We start from the raw sequence: 12415 nt of genomic DNA, 5'->3' as shown, positions 1-12415 counted from the left end.
CAGACCACCGGGGGGAGCCGCCTGAAAAATGCTCGAGTTTCCCATAGACTTGGGCTCATTGCTGGGGTCGAGCACCCAAGCATTTCAATTTGCTCGACCCCAGCATCAAGCACCCCAGCATTTTAGTGCTCACCCATCACTAATGATAACATATTGTCCCTTTTAAGAAAACTCAAATGATGATTATAATTATGATAGCAATGGGAAGACTTCAGCCACAGGTCTATTCCATGTGATGATCTGGGTAGTTGCGTGTCAGAGGAAGGTGCTGGGCTGGTGAAATGAGAAGATATGGCCCCTAGGAGCATCCAGATTCTACCTCCAAGCGTCCCACAGTTTGGAGTGGAAAAACTGGCATGAAACCACCAGCTGAACTGCAAAGATGCAGCTCAGGTATGTGCCTATCAGGTGCATGTATTCCACTACTGGGGATGTAGGCAGGGTTTCCTACTGGGACATGATGGTGTGTGGGCCAGGAGATAAAGAGCAGCTGTGACCCACAGCTGCTTAGGTCTCTGCCCAGCAGATAACCAGGGCAATGGAGAGCAGCATGAGACTGCTGCAGTGTACAGGAATCATTGGCCAGTGAGTGACAGCTAGTCATAGAGTTGAATGGAATGACAGAGAACTTTAAAGTATCTGTGGTCACCTTGAACAGCACACTGAGTGAAGATGAGCCACAATGACAATCTGCTAAAGGAGCTACCAGAGAGGGCTGCCAAGCAGAGAAAGAACTCCATAGCCTGAAGTATGGAGCTACCTGTGTCCCAGGGATACCCCTAGATGCCTAGTAGGGGGTGCTGCCATGTTCTGCAATGAAGATGGCTGTAATTAGACATGGGGGAAAAAGTACCTTGAAATACAATACAACTTCCCTTGCAGCACCATAAGGCAACTAAAGAGTGCTGTGGGGTTCAGGTTGGCTCAGAAGGGTTCTTGCACTAGTAGTCCAGGGAAGCTAGAGAAAAAGTCTCCCTGCAGAAGTTTGAGAGGACTGGGACTAGGTAGATGGAGTGGGACTGGGACTAGGTAGATGGAGTGAGGCATTTTCCGAGCAAAAGGAATCTATGGCAGGTGGAAGAAGGAACTACGAAGAATGATGATAAATACAGTACATTTGAGACAAATGTAGAGAAACCTCGGAGAATCAAAGTGAAATCTCCAGTGAACCACAAGGTTCTAAAAGAAAAGTCAAAGAACTTGTTTCCCATCCAATACATTAAGTGATGTGCCCCTCTGAGAATTGATATTGGAATGTGTCTGAGTACTGAATACTCAGCTTATGTAGATGATTATGAACTGTCTTTAGTTCCTCTGCTGAAAACTTTTTAGTAAAATTCTGTTGTCTCAATTAATTATGGTGTTGTCCCTTAGTCCTTGCTGCATCATACCACTTCAGGGTGCTTACCAGTACCACCAAATGCCTACCTACCCCTGTGTTTGCCACATTACATAGGAAGATTTTTTTATACACTGTTAAAGATCACATTTTCTAAAAAATGTGTAAAGTTATGATCATTACCTCTTAGTAAGCTACAGAATATTTCTTTCACCATGGCATCGACATCTGTGTAAAACAACAATCCTTCATAGTATTGCTCTCGGTAACGTACTGTAATTGCTTTAATAATCTCTTGAGATGGAAAGTATTGATGTTTGAGCGCTGTGATCAGCAGTTTACACCAGATGGATGTTACAGTTTGTATGAGTTGATTAAAAACCAGGGGATTCAGCATTTTGCTGGAAGACCACTTTGTTTATAATGTCAAGGCCTGTACTCAGTAAATGCAACCAGTCAACATCTGACGTATAAGATAAAAAGGGATGTGATTTTCAGGAAATAATTGTACTTCTTCCCCATGGACAGCCACAGGATTTGACATTATATTCAAGTGTATCTCTTGTTTTAGGAGCAAGACAACCAGTTTGGGTTCTTCGGAGTTACCTTAGCTGTAAATGGAAATTTTTAAGTATTTCAAGGAATTATTGTGCGTTCTGATTACCATATTAAAAGAGTTGTCCACTACTTTCACATTGATGCCCTACCCAAAGGATAAGGCATCAATGTATGATCGGCTGGTGTCCTGCATGCGGCACCCCCACCGATCAGCTATTATTGGCAGCCAGAAGTACTTACCTGTGGTGCTTGGCCGTCCATCTGTAGTGGCCACAGCGGGGTACTACACATCCGCCTCCCATTCAATTGAATAGGAGGCGGATGTGCAGTAACAAGCGCCGGCCACTACAACTTGATGGCCAAGCACTCCAGGTAAGTACTTCTGGCCGCTGCGGCCGGCACCGATAATAGCTGATCGGCAGGGGTGCCGCGCGTGGGACCCCGGCCAATCATACATTCATGCCTTATCCTACAGATAGGGCATCATTGTGAAAGTAGTGGACAACTCCTTTAAGGCCTCAAGTGCACAGCATGTCATGTGCATGGAACCTTAGGGAACAGAAAAAAACACAGAGGTGCTCTATGCGTGAATCAGCTTGGAGGTGCAGAAACCCCAGCCGGATGGAATTTCTCACCTGGTATAGTTGTGCTAACCAAGCAATTGGAATGGAAGCACCCAAGGCTGCTGCACCGACAGCCTATTCCAATTGCAAGGCAAGGAACCAAAGGATAATCCAGGAGAGAGGAAAAAATGCACTTTCTTCATTCGCTGCCACAGAGTGTGACGAGCCAGATGGTAAGTAAGAGTTTTTTATTATTTTCTAATGGTAACAAGACAACACGTTTCTGGGACAATCCGTCCCCTTCATGAAGTATAAGAATATTAAAGGGAATCTGTCAGCAGGTTTTTGCTATGTAATCTAAAGACAGCAGGAGATAGAGGCTGAAACACAGAATTCAGGGATGTGTCACTTGTCAAACTGCGTGCTGTTTACTAACTGTGAAGGAATTATCACTAAGACATTAACATTGCCGGAGTAGTCTGGCAATTAAGCATGTCACTGTCTATAGACTTTGTACACAGAGAGCCTGCTGAGGGCGGGGTTAGCTTTCTTAGCTCTGCTTCATTTTAAATCTAAAAGCTCTGAATGACTGCACCCAATAATCTAAGTGATACATCTTTGGATTCAAGGTCTCTTTGCCTACATCAGGCTGCTCTTAGATGAGGTAGCAAAAACCTGCTGACAGATTCTTTTTAAGGATATTAAGATTATAATCGGTCCCATTCTCATTCAAGAGAGTGGGACTAATTTTTCTCACTTGTCATCCATTTGCTTTTCATATGTAACACAGGTACTTTAGATGCAGTGACACAGAAACACAGAGCAGCCAGCACAGGGTTAATAAACAAGGGGGATTTACTGCAACAGGGTCAATCTCCACGCAGGGAGTAACAGGGGAAATATGGGGAAATATGGGGACAACAAGGGGAGTAGCAGGTAACAGACTATAAACGACAATTCACAGTCGACACGGTTGTAATCGGCAGTTTTACACTTAGCTGACTCTTGTTCCCAACAAGACAGACGCCGGGTGATGCCGGTGTTGTTTTCTTCTGGCTTCCCCGCCTAAGCAATGCTCCGTCTTCTGGCGGCAGCGGGCGGTCTCCGGTTTGACCCGCTGAGCCCCTAGTCCATAACACTGCACCTCACTTGCTCGGCTCCACGTCTTCTTGCGGCAGCGGGCGGTCTCCGGTTTGACCCACGCTGAGCCTCTAGTCCATAACAATACACCTCACTTGCTCGGCTCCATGGACCCTGCGTCTTTTCTCCCTCTAGTCGGGCTTGGCTCCCACTGTCAACTGCCTGCTTTCCCGCGCAAAACTCCTTTTTCTCCCTCTTCCTAGACACGCTTCCAGCTCCCCGGTCACCTGACCCCTGAGCTCTGGCTCTGGACACACCCCCAGCTTCCCAGTCACCTGACTCCTGTGCTCGCAGTCTGTCTTCCCTCTGCAACCAGAGGCACGGCCCCGGCAGTTCCGGATCCCTTGTTCTGAAAGTACTTACACCCCGGTCTTCCCCCTTACACATATACAATCCATTTTTTTTACTCAACAGCTATTAATCTTTTACAAGACCATTTACAGCTTCCTACACTACAGAATTGTAATGTATAATAAAAATCGGATGCAATACTGATGGTCCATACGGCATGCAATTTTTTTTCTCACACTGTCTAATTTCGGAGTGAAATCACAACATGCTGTGTTTTTTTCTCATGTCGAATACAGCTGAGAAAAAATACGCAGATCTGCACTGCCTCATTAAAAAACATTAGTCCAAGTACAATCCGATTTTTTATTGGATTGCACTAGTATGATTTATACGCAAGTGTGAGCGAACCCCAACAGTGAGTATCACATACAGCAGATATATTGGAAATTTGATTAATATGTTTAACAAATTCAGGACCAGACACATTTTTGTTTTTTTTATGCATGCTGTTTATTCACAGAGATGTAGTTTTTATTTTTGCTTTGATATTCAAAGATTATTATTTTTTTTTTTCATGATACATGGGGTTTCATTTTTATGTTATTTTCAATTTCTCTTTTTTTACATTTCTTTGCTGATATCAGGCAATATTGGTGGAACAAATAAGTGTCAGTTTTTCACTTATTTTCTTTATTTTTCTTACCATATAGGACCCCTAAAATACATTTTAAAATGTGATCCTCTTTTTGTATATTTTTATAAATCGACCATCGGAGGGGTGATTTTGGAGTGTTGACAGGCTCGGGGTTAGTACAAACAATTTGAATTGGCAGTGGTTCTTTTTTTAAAGGTATTTATTTATTACCTTCTTTTTATTATTTATTTATTGATTATTTTTCATTTGTTTCACATATTGTGCTCTCCATAAGATCATAAAAGACCTTTGGGGGGGTTAAATACTTTTTTAAAAAAATGAGTTTCTCTTTAATTGGGGCTGGTATTGTGGCGCCCTGCTGCGCATTGGTGCCACTGATCTTAGAGGGGTGCATGGACGGATTCCTCCACAAGAGGCCCTCGTAGCATTCACACACCTCCACCTTCCACCTCAGACCTCCAGAGGGAGCCCGTTAGGGATATAAATATGGAAGGTGGAGCTAGGCAGTTGAGTCTGTGAGAAAGTCAAGTCTGGAGCAGTCTAAGTCTGGAGTCCACAGAGAGTGAGGTCTGTGAGAAAGTCAGCCCAGCCAAGACTCAAGGAGCTCAGGTTAGTGAGCCCAAGGTGTGCCGACGCCGTAAGAGTGGTGAAGAGTAGCGAGGCCTACTGCCAGTGTGAAGCCTAGTAAGGGCCCCGAGCGTGGCCGAAGGCAAGTGGAGTAAGCGAGCTACATAGGGGGCAGAGGAGCTTAGTCAGCTCACCCCAAGACCATATACCGGACACCGGGTCCACGTCTGCAGGGATCTCTACAACCAGCAGAAACTACCGGAACCCCTGGCGAACTACATGTCCCAGGAACACCAAAAGCTGACTGATATACCAGGGTCAGGAGTCACTGAGGCCCAAGAGACCAGGGAGTGTGATCTCCAACAGAAGGCCCTACCACCAGGTCAGCCGGTGCAAGACAGAGACCAAGTTAGGCCTAGTTCCAGGCAGGTCATAAACTTATCAGGAAAAGGCAAGAAACAGGAGGCCCCACACCAGCTCACTGGGGAGAGTCCCGATATGCACCCTTCACCCTACAGTGCCATGGATCGTGCCTGAAACACCACCAGTAAAGGTACTGAAGTGAACTGTTGTGAGTGTGCCTATTCTTCTTCTGACCCGGCTGGGTCCCCTCTGTCCTGCATCCCTTCTCCTACGCTGCCCTGAGGCTCCGCTCTGCCTGTGGGGAGCCGCACCAACTAAGCTGCCTGATCACCGGCCTCAGAGGACTGTAGCAGCGCTGGTGATCCTCACCAGACACCACGGGTGTGGTCACAGACTTTCCCTATCCCATACACCTTTCCCCCAATTCCTTGCTTTTAAGAGTGACCCCAGGGTACGGGCCCGGGAGCCGGCCACCGCGACATCCCCCAAAACTAACAGCAAGGCCCGGGCGCCGAGTCGTCCCCATTCCCTGGGCGCGTCAGTATATTAGCCCCATTTACAGTGGAAATACAGCATCCTGTCTGCATAGCAGAGGTGACTGTTTCCTCCCTGCACCTAGTGGTTACATGACTGCTGGGTCAGGAGGAGGAAGCCTGTCAGTGCTTGTTTAGCATTTTGATGGTAATAAAACATCTGTGCCTTCTGTATAGGGAGTCCGGCTGTGTCAGACAACTGACTCCCCAGAGCTGCATGATCACGCACAGTTCTACTATGCAGAACGTCACTGCAGGGTAAAACGTGGACCGCCTCGACGTTTAAAGTCTGCCGACTGGAAATGGTTAAGAAAATCCTGTGACATACATCCACTTAGTGGATGCATATCACAGGGATTTTGTCTATGTGTGTGATATACACACACACACACACACACACACAAATGTCTCTTAGTGATAGGTTTGAAAAGTGTGACAAAATTTATGTGATTGATAGAACACTCCCATGAAGTCAAGAGAAGATTATAGAAGCTAGGTCAAGTAAAAATCTCAATCATGTGCTGGCTGGAAAAATGCTGCCTAAAATACTTGTGTTTTTGTCGTGTTTTTACATGCGTTTTTTCCCATTCATTTGAATTGTGAAAAATGTTGCAGAAACGCTGAAAGAGTTGACATACTGCAGATTTGAAAAAACGCATTGACGTTTCAAATCTGCAAAGGAAAAAGTAGCATGTGTGTGAGATTTCAGAAATTGCAGCATAAATGCACGATAAAAACATGGCAATAACACAACGTGTGAACAAGCCCTAATGTTTTGAAGTGAGCAGGAATATGTGCAAACTGTATGGAGAAGGGAAACAATCATTGTTCACTTTCAGTTGTGCTGCTGCTCAGGAAGACTAGATAGCAATTAAAATAATGGTAGATGCCTTTCAGAGATTGGAGGAAAAGAATTTGTTGCTGCTGATCAGTGTCGCTTTTGTTAAAGCTGAAATAATGGAATTGACGCGCCCAGGGGATGGGGACGACTCAGTACCCGGGCCTTTGCCTGGTTTTGGGGATGTTGCGGTGGTCGGCTCCCGAGCCCGTACCCTGGGGTCACTCTTGAAAAAGGGGATTGGAACTTGGATAGAAATAAAAATAAAGTAAATAGTTTGTGACGCCACCTGTGGTACCTGGTAAGGATTACCAGCGCTGCTGCAGACCTCCGGGGGGTGATGGGATGGCAGCTGGGATGTTTCTGCTCCCCACAGGCGGAGCGGGCCCCCGGGGCAGTGTGGAGCTTGGTGGTGGGTGGTGATGCTGGGGCTTGTAGTGCAGGCGGGATGGCGCAGCAGAAGTAACTGACAGAGACAGGGGATTCGCTTCAGTACCTTTACTGATGATGGTAGTCAGGTACGGTCCGGGGTACTTGTAGGTGGTGTGAACTTCTGGACTTGCTCCCCAGTGAGCGGGTGTAAGGCCTCCTTTCTGTATTTTCCTGTCTCTCTCCCTGGAGCTTCTGACCTGCCTCGAACAGGATCTAGCTTCCTTGATGTTTCTCTCACCCATATGCTTGGCGGCGAGGGCTTTCCCCTGGTTACCACTATCCCTGGACGCGGGGGCCTTCGTGGTACCTAATCCTCTAAATGTGCGGTATTCACGGGTGGACTGAGGGATATAAAATCCTCCTCGGTATGCCGGATTCCCTACTGGGCATAGAGATCCCAATAGGCACGGGCCCAGTGCCCGGCTTGCATCTGGGACGAACCTTCTATGGTCCCTCTGTCCCAGATGGCTCTTCTCCTCTCCTCTGCCTTCTGGCCCACTCTAGGCCCTCACTGGCCAGGCTAGCCCGCAGCCTGGGCCTAGCCGGGCTTTCAGCCACACAGACTTCAGCTTGTCTGGTGCTGCAACATCGTGTCACACTCACTGCTTCTCACTGACTGACTTCCTGAACTCCACCCCCCAGTATATATATACCTGACAGGGCTCCATCTAGTGGACTTGGGTGGAAGTGTCTGCATGTATTGAGGCCACTGGGGAGAATCCGTCTGTGCAACACCCAGGAGTTCTGTGACAGCCTGCAGCCGCAGGGCATCACAGAATGACTGCTGACTCGGAGCTTGAAATGCTACATTAGCCATGTCAGATTGTCTGAAGATCACGTTGTTTATTTGTAAAATACAAATGATAGGAAAGCTGATACAGCTCCTTTATTATGTAGCTTCTCTGTACGTTCATGAAATCCATCCATAAGAGAGCTACATAGAGCTATACAGAAAAAGAAACACACATATATGCATATTAACCCATCATGACATCCGCCGTATATGTACGGCGCATGTCAGAAGTGAGTGTATGGAGCGGTGCTCTGTCCGCAATTGTCAACATGTTGAATGCAGCGGTCAATTTCTGACAGCGGCAAGTAACATGCGCCGACATGCGTGCGCATCATTTTCTCCACTCACCCCCTGTGTCTGTCATTACGGAGCTCCTTTGAAACCCTAACTGTGGTCGGGCTTCAAAGGAGACCATGATTTCTGCTATATACAGCGATGCTGTGGCATTGCACAAGCGATTGGACGATCACATCTTCACGTTCCCCAAGGGGGTTAATAATAACAGTGAAATGTAAGAAATGTAAAAAAAAAAATATGAAAAAAAAAACAAAAAAAGCTAAAGTTCCAATCATCGCACTTGGAATTGTTTTTCCCATTTTCCAGTACTCTATATGGTAACATTAATGGTGTCATTCCAAATTACAACTCGTCCCGCAAAAAACTTTCATATGCCTATATGGAAAGAAAAATAAAAGTTATGGCTCTGGGAAGAAGGGGAGTAAAAAACGGAAACGCTAAATCGGAAATTGGCAGTGGCGTGAAAGGGGTTAAAGAACAGAAATCAAAGGGTACTGTCACGGGTGTGTCAGATGTGACAAACAGTCGCCATGAAGTTGGTTGCAGAAGATCTCTTCCTTTGGCATTATAGACACCTTGTTAGATCTGTCTCACTCTAGGACCCAGCGGCTACCTTCCTATTGCTAATTAACACCCTGGCCTGGGTGTATAAATACTTTCACTTTGCAATAGGGAGGCGCTGGTGATATTCACATGACCCCTTGTGAAGGTTTGGAGCAAGTGCAGTTCTTACTTCCTCTCTGGTGCTAGGAGGACGTGTGTGCCATCTCTCTGAAGTCAACTAAAGCTAAGCTACTTCCCCCGTGTCTGTCTCCCCTTGCTGTCTTTAGTTGTCAGTGGGGATCGACTAGCGCTCACCCCTCCTTCCCTATCTAGGGCCAAGTACTAATGAAATACAGGTATAGGTTCCTGTGCGGCGATTGGTGAGGAACCAATATAGGGATGGTAGGGGTAGACAAGGTGATTGCAGATCAGCCTAGGAGGTCTCCACTTCCTTTTTTCCCTAGTGTCTGGGCTCCCTTCCCCTCATTCCTTTGTATCGCACTTTGTCTTTCCTACACTGTGTGTGACATTATTATGGTTTCATACACTGCCAAGGCATCTTTCAACCTTTCAGTAAGGCCCTGACAAAATTGGCTCCTAAGAGCCGGGTCATTCCATTTGGTATCAGTTGTCCATCTGCGGAATTCAGAGCTATACATCTCCACTGACCAATTCCTCTGCTGAATGCGACGCAGCCAAGGAGATTCGGTCAGGATCATCATAGATGAGGGCTAGAGCCCAGAAAAAAACCTCCACTGACTGGAGAAAAACAGAGCCCTGTGCAAAGAGAAAGCCCAGGATTGAGGATCTACTTGCAACAGTAAGGTCATAATCCCCACTCGCTGCACCTCATTTCCAAAGGAGTAAGAACGAAGTTTAAAATATAACTTGCAAGCTTCCTTGAACACAAAAAACTTGTCCCTACCTGTTCGGGAGGGCAATTTTAGGTTCAAGCTGGACCGGCCTACCCGCAGAGACCCCAACATTATAAGTCTGTAGCCGCTGCCGTTGCTGCTGAACCTCAGATCGAAGGTCAGTCACCTCCAGAGACAGCTTGTGCAGCTGCTCTGCCAGCACTGCAATGGGATCCATGAACCAAGGGAGAAGGGGGAAAAAAAAAACACCCCCAAAAAATACACACAAAATAACCACGTGTCAGTTTTTTTTTTCTTTTTTATGCACGGCCTGTGATAATGTCAAGCAAGGTGAGGGAAAGACTAAGTGCACAATGATGGGAAGAGAGGAAGGAGGCCCAACAACTAGGGAAAGGGGGAGTGGAGACCCATAGGCAGATCTAATATCACCCTGCCTACCCTATCATCCCTATATAGGATCCACACCTATTGCCAAGCAGGAACCTAATCCCTGAATGTCCCTAGAGCTAATCCCTAGATAGGGACGGGGTGAGCACTATTCATGCCCCAGTACAAACTAAAGACAACAAGGTAAACAAACAAAGGGGATGCACTTAGCTTGAGCAGACACTAGAGAGATAAAGCCAACTGTCCTCCAAGGACACCAAAAAAGAAACTAGTCAACTGCTAGTGCTCCAAGCCTGCACAGAGGTACATAGAACTATCACCAGTGACTCTGGAGAAACTGAGAGTTTTTAACTATCAAGCAAGGGTGTGTCAATCAGCAGCAGAAGATGGAGTTCGCTGCTGGGTCCTAAAGGAAGAAGGATATAAATACACCACAGAGATGAGAGGATCAAGAAGGCATCTGCAATGCAAAGCGCAGTGACCTACAGCCGGATCCAGAGTGACTGTCTGTCACACCTGACACACCCGTGACAGTGGGGTTATAAAGAGCCCAGCATTCAGAGAACTGCTAGATCTGCAGCAGTGATTTTATCAAAACTGCAGCAAGCAGCCCAGTAAGTGATACATTGCTGGAATCAGGATCTCTGTCCCTACATTATGCTGCTCTCAGATGGGGTAGCTAAAAACCTGGTGACAGATTCATTTTAAGAGGTTTCTTTTGTGCTTGTTTGGCTGATGTTGTTTTGCTAACTAAAAAAAAAGAAAAAAAGGAAAAAAACTAAATAAAAATTGATGAACTTCAGTAGGATAAAGCATTAGCCCAAAGCTAGGTCAAGCGTAACTAAAAGTGTCCTATATGTATAGTGCTAAGTGAAAATAGAAACCATGAATCTCATACATAATGTATGCCAACAAGCAGCTGTCCCAAAAACAATCATGTTGAAATAATTCAAGTGTGAAAAATGGATATAACTTAATAAAAATATAACAAAAAAGGATTATTTAAAGCATAAGTAATGTGACATCCTATAAATAGTGAATAAAATCAATTCTTAGTATATGAATATTGTGAGGGGTCACTGACGATGGCAGGCAGCTGAAACACGCGTCGGGGTTGGCGCCATTGTGGAGCAGGACCTGTATTAGTCACACTGTGAGTATTTATTATTCTTTGGTATATCATAACCCTGGGTGACTACACAGGAACATTACTTACCTTATAGTACTGACCATCACATAGCTATACTCATGTGTTTAATCACGCTGTTGCATGATCTTGTATCATATGCCCATACTCAGTTGCTAACAATTCATGTATGATTTATCAACATATTAAGCACTTTGCACTTTATTTAAATTATTGTATGATGAAATCATGTGTATGATGAAGGCAATTGTATTGAATGTGATCATGCCATCATAATCAGGATGATAGTTTCCATAATATCCATTCCACCTGTGGTGCCCCCTTTCGCATTTATTTTATTTTCCCTTGGTTGTAACCTCTGTCTTAACTTTATTGATTAATAAAATATTTTTTACGTTATTACTTGGACTCCTGCTTCAATGTTGTTCTGTGATTAGGATGTGATGATGGGGATCTGTATTGGGCAGTCACTGCTATTTTTGATGTTTTCCTCCATGGTGCTGCCTGAGCTGTGACTGCTGGTGTATGTCCTTCTGATCGGTAGAGCAGCACACAGTGACTGCTGTGCAACCAATCAGAGCAGGGAGCTTCTCTCCCTCCCTGTCTCTCCCACTAATCAGAACAATGTTTATATCACAGAACTGGCAGGAGACTTGATTGTCTTATTCTCCCTCCCTGTCTTTCTGAAGCCTGGCACCATGCATCCCTGACATCCACCACTTCATCTCCAAAGTCGCTGGTCTCACTAAAGGTAGAGAGAAGGATGATAAAAAATTCCTGCTACCTGGCACCACCTCCACAGTCAGCCGCTCTAGCCATTGGCCCTTCGGTACCTAATGGAAAATATGGTCCTGTTAGTAAAATAAGAGAAGTAACTTTGGCTGAAGTGGGTTTTCTAACATCTCTATTTCCAGGTCCTAACAATCTGGTTTGCCAGTACATTTTGGCGGAGGAAACAGGGAGACCCCATTTTGATGGTGTTTTACTTAATTTGATGGACCTTTAACCATTTTGGATCTTGAAAGTGCACTTGTATTTTTCTTATTTACCACTTAAATAGACTATCAGACAGGGGTCCCTCTTTCTTCCATCCT

This window comes from Phyllobates terribilis, unplaced genomic scaffold (genome assembly GCF_046119375.1).
Source record: "Phyllobates terribilis strain yellow unplaced genomic scaffold, ASM4611937v1 Scaffold_11__3_contigs__length_659146591, whole genome shotgun sequence".
In the NCBI taxonomy this organism is placed as follows: Eukaryota; Metazoa; Chordata; class Amphibia; order Anura; family Dendrobatidae; genus Phyllobates; species Phyllobates terribilis.
Note: the sequence above shows the minus strand (reverse complement) of the source record.